This window comes from Dendropsophus ebraccatus, chromosome 2 (assembly GCF_027789765.1).
Source record: "Dendropsophus ebraccatus isolate aDenEbr1 chromosome 2, aDenEbr1.pat, whole genome shotgun sequence".
NCBI classification, from domain to species: Eukaryota; Metazoa; Chordata; class Amphibia; order Anura; family Hylidae; genus Dendropsophus; species Dendropsophus ebraccatus.
Window position 1 is genome coordinate 205,669,398 of NC_091455.1, and position 16,323 is coordinate 205,685,720.

Sequence of the window (16,323 nt, forward strand, 5' to 3'; positions counted from 1 at the left end):
ATAGTGACATCCCCGTATACTGTGTATATAGTGGGTGACATCCCTGTATACTGTGCATATAGTGAGTGACATCCCTGTATACTGTGCATATACTGAGTGACATCCCCGTATACTGTGCATATAGTGACATCCCTGTATACTGTGCATATACTGAGTGACATCCCTGTACACTGTGCATATACTGAGTGACATCCCTGTATACTGTGCATATACTGAGTGACATCCCTGTATACTGTGCATATACTGAGTAACATCCCTGTATACTGTGTATATAGTGGGTGACATCCCTGTATACTGTGTATATAGTGGGTGACATCCCTGTATACTGTGCATATACTGAGTGACATCCCTGTATACTGTGCATATACTGAGTGACATCCCTGTATACTGTGCATATAGTGACATCCCCGTATACTGTGTATATAGTGGGTGACATCCCCGTATACTGTGTATATAGTGGGTGACATCCCTGTATACTGTGCATATAGTGAGTGTTATCCCTGAATACTGTGCATATACTGAGTGACATCCCTGTACACTGTGCATATACTGAGTGACATCCCTGTATACTGTGCATATAGTGACATCCCTGTATACTGTGCGTATACTGAGTGACATCCCTGTATACTGTGCATATAGTGACATCCCCGTATACTGTGCACATACTGAGTGACATCCCTGTATACTGTGCATATAGTGACATCCCTGTATACTGTGCATATACTGAGTGACATCCCTGTATACTGTGCATATACTGAGTGACATCCCTGTATACTGTGCATATACTGAGCGACATCCCTGTATGTTGTGACTATACTATGTGGGGGCTGGCTACACAGAGACCTATACTATTTGGGGGATACAAGAAGGGGGGAATAATATGTTGTGGCTATACTATGTGGGGGCTACAAAGGGGGATATACTATGTGGGTGCTACACAGTGGGAAGGGCTATACTATGTGGGGGGCCTATATTATGTGGGTCTGCACAGGGCATCTATATTATGTGTGGGGGGCTATATGCCTGACTACTATTTGGAGGCACATATTGGGCCTGACTGCTTATGTGGGAGATCAGAGGGGGCATTGTTACTGTGTAAAGCAATGGGGAATATAAGGTTATGATGAGGTATAAGGTTAGGTTGGTGCTGGAGCGTGGAGCCTAAAGTGTTTGTCTCGCAGATTCTGGGGAGAAGAGTCATGGCTGGAGAAATCTTCATGATGGCTGAGCCAGATGGAAAGAAAAGGAAAAAACAGACAACTTTGACTACCAAAAAGTCACTTATGATTCATGTAGGAAGACGCCTCCTGTAAGTCACTGGATGTAACTGCACTATAATCACTTTTTGAGTGCATTCACACGTAGAGGATCTGCAGCAGATTTGATGCTTGGTTCCGTCATTGAGTAACAAAGCTATCTGCAGCATCAAATCTGCTGCAGATCCTGTATGTGTGAACACACTCTTAAGGTCTGTAGATCCTTTGTATAGCTGCATCTCTACCTCTATTTGGTCACTGCTAGAGATGAGAGACCTTACAGTAAGTTTAGGTTCACATGAACCCAAATGCTCTGAACTTCATCTCTAGTCAATGCTGAGGTAGAATATTGCATTTTATATATTGATGGTATAAAGGGGATATTATTAATAGACAGTACAGCAGTATTATCCAGTCACTGTATGATGGCAGTGGTCATGGTATTATTTGTCCTGTGTATACTCATTTTATTGGTAATACTTGTGTTCACGTAGTGGATTTATTCAGTGACAGTATAGTGGTATTAGTCATGTTGTAGTGATGATGGTAGTTGATGTATTATCTGTTACTTGTATACTGTAATAATGGTAGTATCAGTCTCTTTATAATAGATTGGCCAGTAACAGTAATGATGATATTCGCTTCCTGTATACTGGTGGTTTTTGGTAACTATAATAGCTATTTAGAGATATACAGTATTATAATGCATAGAAAATTGTCTTACCAGTGCTAACATTATACAGGAAATGTGTAATATTATTTTACATATGCTAACAATTTCCATAGGACCCTACTTATATATATTATCACTGCTGTAACCTGTTGTTGCATAATAGATAGATAGATAGTAGATAGATAGATAGTTCGATAGATAGATGATAGATAGATAGATAGTTCGATAGATAGATAGATAGATAGATAGATAGATAGATAGGAGATAGATAGATGATAGATAGATAGATAGTTCGATAGATAGATAGATAGATAGATAGATAGATAGATAGATACTATAGTAAATCCAACGGCACTCCAAGATGTGTTGAAATCCAAAGATGTGATTTATTCACGTGGTTAAATCATGTTGCAGCACAGCAAACAAAGAGGCAACGTTTCTGTGGCCTCACGCCACCATTTTCAAGCCAAAGAAAGTGAGCACATCACACACTTAAATACAAGAGGGTTACACCCTAGGGTGTTCCCCATTGGTGAAAACATATGTCCATCACAGTGGTTATACAAATCTACATCTGGTGTGTTAAGTGAATATAATGTAAAAGAAACATCGTATCGTGCCATATAAAATTAATATACAGTGTACTCAAGTGACCCCAAGTGAACAAGTAAATAATTTACAATTTTTTATCTATGGGAAACGTCCCAATGAAAATCCATATATCATATTCATATAAAAGTCATTGAGAAGGTCTTAAATCATGTAGTTCAGTCCATAAAAGTCCGCCTGAAAAAGCAAATATCGCACTGTTTCAGGATCCATTTCGGGAACTTCATCGGCCGCTAGAGCTTCTGTGGTTACATCTTGTAGCGTCCCTGTCTCCACGCAACAGCTGACGTCAGGAGTAGCGCTCCAAATAGACGTACCTCAGTATCGGTTGCAAGTTAAGGTAAATTAGCCACCATAAGAGGCAGCAAAAAATGTTACCAGTGTCGCTTAGCTCTGCAGTAGATTAGCCACCATAGCCGTCAGCAGACTTGGCCACCATAGCAGGCAGCAGAAAATGATATCAGTTTCGCTTTACTCTGCAGTGGAATATAATCACCCAGCTCCGGGGAATCATATAGCCGTGGGGCCCGACAGGCCGCCATAATCACCCAGTAGCAGAGAAGTATGGAAAAAAAGAAATACCGCAACCACCGAAGACGCATCGTCTGAGCTGTATCCAGCGAGGAGACTGGTAAGTAACGCACTTCCACTCATAATATGCGGCCTAAAGCTGAAGATTCCGTCCATGTTCCATAGCAATCTAAAAGAATATAGAAAAAGAAAATAAGTAACAATCATGGTAAAACAGAAAAAAGAAATATTAAGTGTAATTGCTCACATTACACAGGGTGCACTCCTGATAACTGGGATATGTTTAGCATTATCACATATGTTTAGCAGTTTTGTATTCTATGTTCAAACCAAATTGTCCAAGGGCTTCAGTTTTGAAAATCCATTCCAGTTCTTTTCTTTTAGGAGTAGATGTCTGTCTCCTCCTCTATGTGGCATTTCCACTCTGTCCACAACCATAAAGCTCAGGTCACGTTCTGTATGTCCCTTTTCAGTAAAGTGTTTGGCTACGGGGAGATCTAATCTGTTCTTTCTAATTGTGTAACGATGATGATTCAGTCTAGTCTTCAGATCCCATGATGTCTCCCCCACATATATAAAGCCACACGGGCACCACAGAATATATATGACCCAATCCGAAGAACACGTTAAATATGTGTTGATTTTAAATGTCTGTTGCGTGATAGGGTGAACAAATGTTTTACCCTTTTTCATCAGTTTGCAGTTAATACAGTTAAGACAGGGGTAGGACCCTGTGTTTTTCTGGCTAAGGTAAGTTTGTCGGCTACTTCGTGTCTTGCCTACCACATTCTTCACTAGTTGATCCTTCAGGTTCCTTCCTCTGCGATAGGACATCAAGGGTGGAATCTGAAAATCAGTTATTTGTTTATGTGTGTTCTTAATTATGTGCCAGTATTTATTCACAATGTTAGCTATTTTGGATGACATATCCGTATAAGTAGACACAAATGGAATTCTCCTCATTGTCCGGTCAGTCACTTTGTCCTGTAGTAGTACACTTCGCTCCACCCCTTGAATGTCATTTCTACATGTGTCCAGGATTCTGGACGGGTAACCCCTATCCCTGAAGTCTTTGGTCATTTTTGTCAGAGTCCTTTGAAGGTCACTTTCCCGTTCTATGATCCTCTTAGCTCTAAGCATTTGGCTTTTAGGAAGACTTTTCATCATTTGTCTCGGATGGCAACTATTGTACAAAAGAATATTGTTACAGTCAGCTGGTTTGGAAAAAATATCAGTAGTTAGGTGTTGTCCATTCCTAATAACCAATACATCAAGATAACTGATTGTATTATAATCACAGTGCATGGTGAATTTTATAGTAGAATTGATGGTGTTCAAAAAATTCACAAATGTCACTAGCTGCGTCATGTCCCCATACCATGTCATGAAGACGTCATCTATAAAACGCTTCCACATTCCAACATGTTTGAACAGGGGCGTTCCATAGATAACTGTCTCCTCCAGAAATGCTACTACAATGTTAGCGTATGTAGGTGCATAATTTGCACCCATCCCCACTCCGCGTGTCTGTAAATACAACTGTTCATCAAACATGAAAAAATTGTTAGTTAAGGCAATTTCCAACAGTTGTAAAATGAAGTCCTCCTCCTTTGGTTTTAGTCCCAGTTCACACATCTTACTCCTGACAGCAGTTTTGCCCAACTCATTGTCTATAGATGTATATAAGCTCACTATGTCCAGTGTAACTAAGATACATTGCTCAGGTATGGTAAGATCATTAATTTCCCTAAGAAATTGAGTAGAATCACGAACATATGATCTCGTGTTGGTTGCCAAGGGTCTTAGTACTTTATCCAGAAATACTGATATATGACTCAAAACCGAATCTCTCCCTGAGACTATCGGCCGCCCCGGGGGCTTGTCTGGGTCTTTGTGTAGTTTAGGTAAAAAGTATAAAACAGGTGTTTTTGGATGTTCAACCATAAGAAAATCTGCTAACTTTTCATCAATGATATTTTGATGTAAACCTTCCTGTATCACTTTGTCAATCAGTTTATTCACTTTGAATTTTGGGTCTCTGTTAAGAGGCACATAGACATCCCTGTCATTGAGTTGTCTATATGCCTCATCCAGGTATGCTTTTTTGTCCATTATCACAATTGCTCCGCCTTTATCGGCCGGTTTTATGATAATTTGTGGATTATGTGTGAGTTCATTTAAAGCTGTCATGTCAGAAGTGGTGAGGTTAGGATGTAAAACCTTGTGTGACTCAGAATTATGCCGTAATTCTCTTAATTCATCTTTAACCAGTTGTGCAAAGGAGTCAATGGCTGTAGAGACATTGGTGGGATTAAAATCACTGTCTGTAGAAATATGTAAATCATGACAATTAAATTTAGCAGCTGTGATTTTTGCCTGATCCCTGGGTTTATCAGCAAACCATACACGTAAATTACAACGTCTTATAAATTGAGATACGTCTAAGTCTAGTTGGAACCAGTCAATTTCTTGACTAGGACAATAATTCAGACCTTTGCTCAAAACATTTAGATGTCTAGGTTCAAGTACAACAGAGGAAATATTTACCACTTTGCTCTCTTTTTGGTGGTAACTCTCGGTGTCGTCCTGCTGCCTCTTTGCACTCTCTCTTTTGCGCTCTCTGTTCCTCTTTTTTCCTCCTCGTCGTTTTTGGCGGCGGGAGGGGGGCCTTGCGCTAAAAAAACCTCGTTGTCGTTGTTCACACTCTGTTGTCTATTAATGTCTTTTCTTTTATTTTTTCTCAGGTTGAAGGGAGTGTCCGCTACTGGATTCCATGTGTAAATTTTCCCGGACGTGTAATCATGTAAGTCTCTGAACCATTTATGTTTTTTTTGTTCCTGTAGCTCACTCTTGAATTTTTCCAAAAAGGTCTTTTGTTTATTATAGAATCTTTCCAATTCCTCGGTAGGCATAGTGGTCTGTAGCTGATCCTTGGTGGCATTTAAGTTCTTTTCCACTTCTTTTAGCTGCTTCTGCATACTGCTCATTTGAATCAAGATAAGTTCAAAGGCATATTTATTAGAGACCGTGACAAATCTTTGTCGAGATTCTTCATCCTCAAAGTCCATGTTTGGTTTTAGACGTGTTCTCATGCCTCTTGGTATTCTTTGATGTTTGTGGTACTCACTAAGTGTTCCAATATGCAATTGTAAATTAAGTTGTCTCTTGGATAAATATTCATAGTCTCTCTGTAAATCAATACACGCAGGTGTTCTCAAAAATGTCATATCTGCTTGCACATCACCCAGAATCTGGTTAGTATCACCTTCTGTGAAAAGGAATGCTTGTGCTACTTGTTCATCCATTGTAATTCAGAAAAAACTCAGAAAAATCGTAGAAAAGAAGGTCCCAACAGTCTGTGCCAGCTTACCGGTTAATTAATATGAGCGTATGTCAGCAGCACAATATAAATGAGGTGGGTGCCAGTAGTAGTTCCAACCACGAACCTCCAATATACTATAGTAAATCCAACGGCACTCCAAGATGTGTTGAAATCCAAAGATGTGATTTATTCACGTGGTTAAATCATGTTGCAGCACAGCAAAGAGTGAGCTACAGGAACAAAAAAAACATAAATGGTTCAGAGACTTACATGATTACACGTCCGGGAAAATTTACACATGGAATCCAGTAGCGGACACTCCCTTCAACCTGAGAAAAAATAAAAGAAAAGACATTAATAGACAACAGAGTGTGAACAACGACAACGAGGTTTTTTTAGCGCAAGGCCCCCCTCCCGCCGCCAAAAACGACGAGGAGGAAAAAAGAGGAACAGAGAGCGCAAAAGAGAGAGTGCAAAGAGGCAGCAGGACGACACCGAGAGTTACCACCAAAAAGAGAGCAATGTGGTAAATATTTCCTCTGTTGTACTTGAACCTAGACATCTAAATGTTTTGAGCAAAGGTCTGAATTATTGTCCTAGTCAAGAAATTGACTGGTTCCAACTAGACTTAGATGTATCTCAATTTATAAGACGTTGTAATTTACGTGTATGGTTTGCTGATAAACCCAGGGATCAGGCAAAAATCACAGCTGCTAAATTTAATTGTCATGATTTACATATTTCTACAGACAGTGATTTTAATCCCACCAATGTCTCTACAGCCATTGACTCCTTTGCACAACTGGTTAAAGATGAATTAAGAGAATTACGGCATAATTCTGAGTCACACAAGGTTTTACATCCTAACCTCACCACTTCTGACATGACAGCTTTAAATGAACTCACACATAATCCACAAATTATCATAAAACCGGCCGATAAAGGCGGAGCAATTGTGATAATGGACAAAAAAGCATACCTGGATGAGGCATATAGACAACTCAATGACAGGGATGTCTATGTGCCTCTTAACAGAGACCCAAAATTCAAAGTGAATAAACTGATTGACAAAGTGATACAGGAAGGTTTACATCAAAATATCATTGATGAAAAGTTAGCAGATTTTCTTATGGTTGAACATCCAAAAACACCTGTTTTATACTTTTTACCTAAACTACACAAAGACCCAGACAAGCCCCCGGGGCGGCCGATAGTCTCAGGGAGAGATTCGGTTTTGAGTCATATATCAGTATTTCTGGATAAAGTACTAAGACCCTTGGCAACCAACACGAGATCATATGTTCGTGATTCTACTCAATTTCTTAGGGAAATTAATGATCTTACCATACCTGAGCAATGTATCTTAGTTACACTGGACATAGTGAGCTTATATACATCTATAGACAATGAGTTGGGCAAAACTGCTGTCAGGAGTAAGATGTGTGAACTGGGACTAAAACCAAAGGAGGAGGACTTCATTTTACAACTGTTGGAAATTGCCTTAACTAACAATTTTTTCATGTTTGATGAACAGTTGTATTTACAGACACGCGGAGTGGGGATGGGTGCAAATTATGCACCTACATACGCTAACATTGTAGTAGCATTTCTGGAGGAGACAGTTATCTATGGAACGCCCCTGTTCAAACATGTTGGAATGTGGAAGCGTTTTATAGATGACGTCTTCATGACATGGTATGGGGACATGACGCAGCTAGTGACATTTGTGAATTTTTTGAACACCATCAATTCTACTATAAAATTCACCATGCACTGTGATTATAATACAATCAGTTATCTTGATGTATTGGTTATTAGGAATGGACAACACCTAACTACTGATATTTTTTCCAAACCAGCTGACTGTAACAATATTCTTTTGTACAATAGTTGCCATCCGAGACAAATGATGAAAAGTCTTCCTAAAAGCCAAATGCTTAGAGCTAAGAGGATCATAGAACGGGAAAGTGACCTTCAAAGGACTCTGACAAAAATGACCAAAGACTTCAGGGATAGGGGTTACCCGTCCAGAATCCTGGACACATGTAGAAATGACATTCAAGGGGTGGAGCGAAGTGTACTACTACAGGACAAAGTGACTGACCGGACAATGAGGAGAATTCCATTTGTGTCTACTTATACGGATATGTCATCCAAAATAGCTAACATTGTGAATAAATACTGGCACATAATTAAGAACACACATAAACAAATAACTGATTTTCAGATTCCACCCTTGATGTCCTATCGCAGAGGAAGGAACCTGAAGGATCAACTAGTGAAGAATGTGGTAGGCAAGACACGAAGTAGCCGACAAACTTACCTTAGCCAGAAAAACACATGGTCCTACCCCTGTCTTAACTGTATTAACTGCAAACTGATGAAAAAGGGTAAAACATTTGTTCACCCTATCACGCAACAGACATTTAAAATCAACACATATTTAACGTGTTCTTCGGATTGGGTCATATATATTCTGTGGTGCCCGTGTGGCTTTATATATGTGGGGGAGACATCATGGGATCTGAAGACTAGACTGAATCATCATCGTTACACAATTAGAAAGAACAGATTAGATCTCCCCGTAGCCAAACACTTTACTGAAAAGGGACATACAGAACGTGACCTGAGCTTTATGGTTGTGGACAGAGTGGAAATGCCACATAGAGGAGGAGACAGACATCTACTCCTAAAAAGAAAAGAACTGGAATGGATTTTCAAAACTGAAGCCCTTGGACAATTTGGTTTGAACATAGAATACAAAACTGCTAAACATATGTGATAATGCTAAACATATCCCAGTTATCAGGAGTGCACCCTGTGTAATGTGAGCAATTACACTTAATATTTCTTTTTTCTGTTTTACCATGATTGTTACTTATTTTCTTTTTCTATATTCTTTTAGATTGCTATGGAACATGGACGGAATCTTCAGCTTTAGGCCGCATATTATGAGTGGAAGTGCGTTACTTACCAGTCTCCTCGCTGGATACAGCTCAGACGATGCGTCTTCGGTGGTTGCGGTATTTCTTTTTTTCCATACTTCTCTGCTACTGGGTGATTATGGCGGCCTGTCGGGCCCCACGGCTATATGATTCCCCGGAGCTGGGTGATTATATTCCACTGCAGAGTAAAGCGAAACTGATATCATTTTCTGCTGCCTGCTATGGTGGCCAAGTCTGCTGACGGCTATGGTGGCTAATCTACTGCAGAGCTAAGCGACACTGGTAACATTTTTTGCTGCCTCTTATGGTGGCTAATTTACCTTAACTTGCAACCGATACCGAGGTACGTCTATTTAGAGCGCTACTCCTGACGTCAGCTGTTGCGTGGAGACAGGGACGCTACAAGATGTAACCACAGAAGCTCTAGCGGCCGATGAAGTTCCCGAAATGGATCCTGAAACAGTGCGATATTTGCTTTTTCAGGCGGACTTTTATGGACTGAACTACATGATTTAAGACCTTCTCAATGACTTTTATATGAATATGATATATGGATTTTCATTGGGACGTTTCCCATAGATAAAAAATTGTAAATTATTTACTTGTTCACTTGGGGTCACTTGAGTACACTGTATATTATATTTTATATGGCACGATACGATGTTTCTTTTACATTATATTCACTTAACACACCAGATGTAGATTTGTATAACCACTGTGATGGACATATGTTTTCACCAATGGGGAACACCCTAGGGTGTAACCCTCTTGTATTTAAGTGTGTGATGTGCTCACTTTCTTTGGCTTGAAAATGGTGGCGTGAGGCCACAGAAACGTTGCCTCTTTGTTTGCTGTGCTGCAACATGATTTAACCATGTGAATAAATCACATCTTTGGATTTCAACACATCTTGGAGTGCCCTTGGATTTACTATAGTATATTGGAGGTTCGTGGTTGGAACTACTACTGGCACCCACCTCATTTATATTGTGCTGCTGACATACGCTCATATAGATAGATAGATAGATAGATAGATAGATAGATAGATAGATAGATAGATAGATAGATAGGAGATAGATAGATAGATAGGAGATAGATAGATAGATAGATAGTTCGATAGATAGATAGATAGGAGATAGATAGGAGATAGATAGCTAGTTTGATAGATAGATAGATAGGAGACTGATAGATAGATAGATAGATAGATAGATAGATAGATAGATAGATAGGAGATAGATAGGAGATAGATAGATAGATAGATAGGAGATAGATAGATAGGAGATAGATAGATAGATAGATAGATAGATAGATAGATAGATAGATAGATAGATAGGAGATAGATAGATAGATAGATAGATAGATAGGAGACTGATAGATAGATAGATAGATAGATAGGAGATAGATAGATAGATAGATAGATAGATAGATAGATAGATAGATAGGAGAGAGATAGATAGGAGAGAGATAGATAGATAGATAGGAGATAGATAGATAGATAGATAGATAGATAGATAGGAGATAGATAGATAGATAGATAGATAGATAGATAGATAGATAGATAGATAGATAGATAGGAGATAGATAGATAGATAGATAGATAGGAGATAGATAGATAGATAGATAGATAGGAGATAGATAGATAGATAGATAGATAGATAGGAGATAGATAGATAGGAGATAGATAGATAGATAGATAGGAGATAGATAGATAGATAGACTTGGCACCATTTCTGTCAATAAAAATGAGTTGCAATACAACACAACATGACCTAAGTGTGATATGGTATGTGGGCTGGAGGGGTGTGAGTGCCAGGGCTGATTTTCAGTCCCAGTCCGGCCCTGGCTGTAGGTACCTGCTATTTACACCAGGGACTTCTGCCCTGAGCTTTATAGTTCCAAAATGAGAAATAAGCCTTGATTTATCTTACATAAACAGTGTGGATCATCATCTGTAGGCAGACTGGTTCAGTTTGCAGGTACACAGCCCAGGATTTCTTTCTTTCCCCTGCACATACCATCAGGTAAGCCCCATCCCAACTTCCTGTGTTCTGTCCTGATCTAGCTGTTACTAGAGACAATCAAAGAATCAAAGAATTCCGCAGCACAACCATATGGTGAAAAAAATCCAAAATAGTGTTTATTCCATATCAGTAGAAAATTCCATGCAACGTTTCTGTCTCTTCCCGAGACCTTTCTTGAGAAAGTCACACCTCTGGTGGTTTAGCACTGCATAGTTATACAGTCAGGAGCACAGCAGCACAGGTACAGACACTGCCCAACAGCCAGGCCCCTGGAAGACAACTCTCTGGCTCTGAATACATCTGAACAAAGTATAAGCAAGAAAATGAAAACTTAAAGCACCCCCAAGGAGATTAGAGATACTTCTAGCCTAATTGCTAGGGTGTGATATACATAACACAACAACACACAGCACAGAAGCAGGGTTGTGGGACAGTGCACAGTGTCCTAATAGGACAGGGGGCCTCTGAGCCAACTGAAACCACTGAGATCCTTATAAATCCCCTTTAAATGTAGTACTAATGGGGGGTCCTTTTAATAACATAAAGCAAAGGTAAATGATTTTGTTAGTTGTGTTAAAAATATAATTTTGCACCATTCAGATCCATCTTGAACTGCAGACAATCCAGAAAGAAAGAAAAATCCTTTTGCCGTTTTTATTTTCTTGTCTTTTCAGAAGTCAGAACTGAAATGATTGAATGGAAAAGACTCGCTAAGTGCCAGCGCGGTGCGCAATTTCCATCATTACCTGCCTGACTCCACACAGAGACGTCCACCACCTTTCACTGCAGCCTCGGATAATTGGAGAACATTTTCATATTTGTCATCACATTGACCACCAGTCATGTGTGATCTATAAGGAACGAGTGCACAAACCTTTACGAGTCAAGTGCTGGAGCTGCGAGACGAATGCAAAATGTGCAGGTAAATTAACAGGCCAGAGTATATACCCCCAGCCCAGACTATACCCGGTGTAACAGAGTATATACCCCCAGCCCAGACTATACCCGGTGTAACAGAGTATATACCCCCAGCCCAGACTATACCCGGTGTAACAGAGTATATACCCCCAGCCCAGACTATACCCGGTGTAACAGGCCAGAGTATATACCCCCAGCCCAGACTATACCCGGTGTAACAGGCCAGAGTATACCCCCAGCCCAGGTCAGGATTCAGCGTCGCACTGACACTGATCCCGGCTTGGCAATCGATGTATCTGGTCTGCTCCAGACCAGAGTAATACAACAATGATCTGATCGATCATTGCTGTATTAAGTATACTGTAGTGATCTCTATGGGAGATCACTGCAGTAATACTGAAAGTCCCGGACAGGGACTAAAAGTTAATGTATACTGTAAAAAAAAAAAATCCCCTCCCCTAATAAAAGTTCGAATGACCCCCCTTTTTTCATTTTATAAATAAAATGAAATAAATAAACAAACATATTTGGTATCGCCGCGTGCGTAATCGCCCGAACTATTAAGTTATCACATTCCTAAACTTGCACGGTAAACGGATTAAGTGCAAAAACCTGCCAAAGTGCTAAATTGCGCATTTTTTGTCACATAAAATCGTGTTTTAGTGTACGCTAAAAAAAGATGCGTTTTGATCCGTTTTTCAATTCGTTTCTTTGTTTGCCCCAGCTAATCAAATACCGAACGTTCGGGTTCTGACCGACTCGAACCCGAACCCAGTTCGCTCATCTCTAATTATGACCTGGAGTGATAAAATCTGGGCTAGGCTATTTTACACCCCCCAGTATAGAATATATCCCCTGGGGTATACAGTGGCCTGGGCCAGAACTCAGAAACCATTGACATGATAACTTGGATTGATATAGCCTGGCCTAGACTGTTTTACACCCCCAAATAGAGTTTATCCCCGGGGTATACTGTGACCTGGGCTAGACTATACCCAGGTTTATGGTCTGACCTAGGCTATATTACACCCCTGGGTACGAAAATATGTGCCCTAGTTTATACTGTTGCCACCCCTGGTCATGAAAATATATCCCCTGTAGTATACTGTGGCTTGGGCCAGGGGTAAGAAAACCAGTGAAGTAATAACATTATGGCCCTGAGAGATATAGCATGGCCTCGGCTGTTTTACACCCCCAGGTATAGAATTTATCCCCTGGGGTATACTGTGGCCTGGTTCTACATTAGATGGCTATATTCTGGCCTGCATAGGTATACTGTGGCCTAGGCTATTTTACACCCATGGGTATAGTTTGGTCTAGGCTATTTACTCTGGCCTAGGCCTAGGCCATGTTATAGCCTGGGTATATTCTGGCCTGGAGGGGTATAGTTTGGCCTAAGCTATTTTATAGCCCGAGGTATACTCTGGCCTAGGCTATTTTATTCCCCAGGGTATAAAGTATACCCGGGTATAATCTGGACATGGGTTAATCTGGCCTGCTACACCGGTGTACATGTGTATGGAGGAGTAGCTGAGCCCAGTGTATATGTGTATGGAGGAGGAGGAATAGCTAAGCCCAGTGTACATGTGGATGGAGGAGGAGTAGCTGAGCCCAGTGTATATGTGTATGGAGGAGGAGGAATAGCTAAGCCCAGTGTACATGTGGATGGAGGAGGAGGAATAGCTGAGCCCAATGTACATGTGTAGGGAGGAATAGTCTAGTCGGGTATCGTATCGAATTAAAAAATCTCCTAGATACCATTTTACTATAGTTTACCCCATATGGACTCCCCAGGAACAGTTGGCAATGGATTCACGTGAAGCTATAAGATCTGTTTTATTATTGCAGATTGCCATCTATTCTTTATCGGGACTCGTTTCCATGGCACCCAAACCTTTTAAGCTAAAAATTACTGATTTTTTTTTTTTTTTTTAATGAATTAGATTTATTTTTTACTTTCTCATAATTTAGTGCTTGGAGCTACTCACATCGTTCACATCTCGTGACAGACAGCAGGTTCTGGTGTGTCTGACGCATGTTCCAGATTACCATTCCCCTCCAAGCCCACAGCTAGAAGCATCCTGACTGACTGGCAAATGCTCACTTTACATGAAAACAGAGGAGGTCAGGTCTCAGACTTTAAGACCTCATCATCAGGATCGGTGGCGATCAGTTGATCAGCATCTGGGATAACACTGTTCGTTGCATCTGTTGTATAGTTATAGTTAGAAGTTCCCCTCTCCCTGTCAATAAGTTTTCTGTAATTGGTCACCAAAACAGAAGGGAGAAGAAGGGAAGGAGAGAAGAAGGGAGAGGAGAAGAGAGGAGAGAAGGGTAGCGATAAGGAGATGAAGCAAGAAGAGAACAGGGGAGAGATAAAAAATGGGAGGGGAGAGGAGAGGAGAGGTAGGGAGATAAAGGAAGAGAGGAGAGAGGAAAAAAGGCAGAGGAGCTGAGAGGAAAAAAGGGGAGAGGGTATATAAGGGAGAGGAGAAGAGGGGAGAAGAGAGGTGGAAAAAGGAAAGAAGAGTAGAAAAGGGGAAAGGAAAGTAAGGGAGGGGAGGCGAGAGAAGAAGAATGGAAAGAAGAAGAGGGAAATAAGGGAGAGAAGAATGGAATGGAGGGGAGAAGAAGGGTGAGAAGGGGAGAGTAGAGGTGGGGAGAGGAAGGGAGGGGAGAAGAGAGGAGAGGAATGGAGAGAAAAGGTGAGGAGATGAAGCAAGAGGAAAAGAGGGGAGACATAAAAAGGGAGAGTAGCAGAGAGGAAGAAAGAGGAAAAGTGGGGAGAGGGAAAATAAGGGAGAGGAGGGGAGAGGGGATGAAAATAAGTAAGAGGAGAAAAGAGGTGGGAAGAGGAAGAAAGAGGAGAAGAAAATAACGTAGAGGAGGCGAGAGGAGAAGAAAGAAGAAGAGGAGATAGGAGAAACGAAGAGGAGAAGAAGGGAGACAAGTCGTAGGAAAAGGAGAGGCAAGGAGAAGATGGAAGAGGAGAGGTGTGGAAAGGAAGGAAGAGAACAAGAGGGGAAGAGGATAATAATAGAGGGGAGGGAAGAGGGAAATAAGGGAGAAAAAGGCAGTGGAAACATAGGGAGAGGAGAAGAAGGGAGAGAAGTGGGGAGAGGAGAGGGAAGGACAAGAAGAGAGGTAAGAGGAGGGGAAGCAGCAGCAAGGGGGACATTTTCATTGGTTCAGGACACACATTAAAGCTCTGACATCACTCAAAGAAGTCCTACCCACTCCACAGGCAAGCAGAGAGGAAATGTGCAAATCTAAAGAAAAAAATATATATATAAATATCGACAGATCTGATGAGGGAGGTGTGATTTTTTTTTTTTCATAATGAAAACTACTCTACTAACCAGTTAACCAATTGTAACCACTTGACTCCATTTTTCGAATTTTTTTCTTTTTATTCAGACAAGAAGTAGCTGTTTGATACCTGCCATTATGACCAATCCTCCCAACCCTTTTCACAAACAGGACGGAATCCACACCCACGAGTCTAGCTTCCGACATCTGCTAATGGAACCATAGTTGGACCATAGTTTCCAGCATAGCCCCAGCACAATCAATTCATACTTTGAAATTTCCAAAGGCTACTACCATAATACGTTAATATGTTAAAGAGCCCCCAGGTGGCTGGAAATGCACCAGATTACATGTTAGCCTGTGGTTGCAATGCCATGTGGGTGGCATGCTAATTGCCAAATTACATGCCCTGTCTAGCAATTATACCCACCAGGACCCATGTATTGACACCAAAGGGTCTAGATTCAACTGTGGGGTCCAAATAAGTTGGTGCCACTGCCTTGAAGCTTCTTGTTGCCTTTTTCAACATTGTCCATGTTGGGTTCTTCCAGAGTCTACTGGAAGAATAAGGCATGGAGTGGCACAGCTGAAACAATAAGTGACTTGGGGAAGCAGTTGGGTATCAGATGGCAGTGTACAGGCTTGTGGGCAGACCAGGATAGTTTAGTCATTACTTTCTAGGGCACTAGCTCGAAGCATGGGAACAAAACAAAACGTTTTTATTAACTTTATTCGGGTA

General features: G+C 40.8%; 1 long non-coding RNA gene across 1 annotated transcript in view; it reads left to right on the forward strand.

Moving 5' to 3' along the window:
* Positions 1 to 14,606, forward strand: part of LOC138783929 (uncharacterized) — a 55,318-nt gene extending 40,712 nt beyond the window's left edge. The window contains exons 2-3 of the long non-coding RNA XR_011361777.1: positions 12,032 to 12,279; positions 14,247 to 14,606. This is a non-coding gene — a long non-coding RNA (uncharacterized lncRNA). The remainder of the gene's footprint in view (positions 1 to 12,031; positions 12,280 to 14,246) is intronic.
* Positions 14,607 to 16,323: the final 1,717 nt, after the last annotated feature.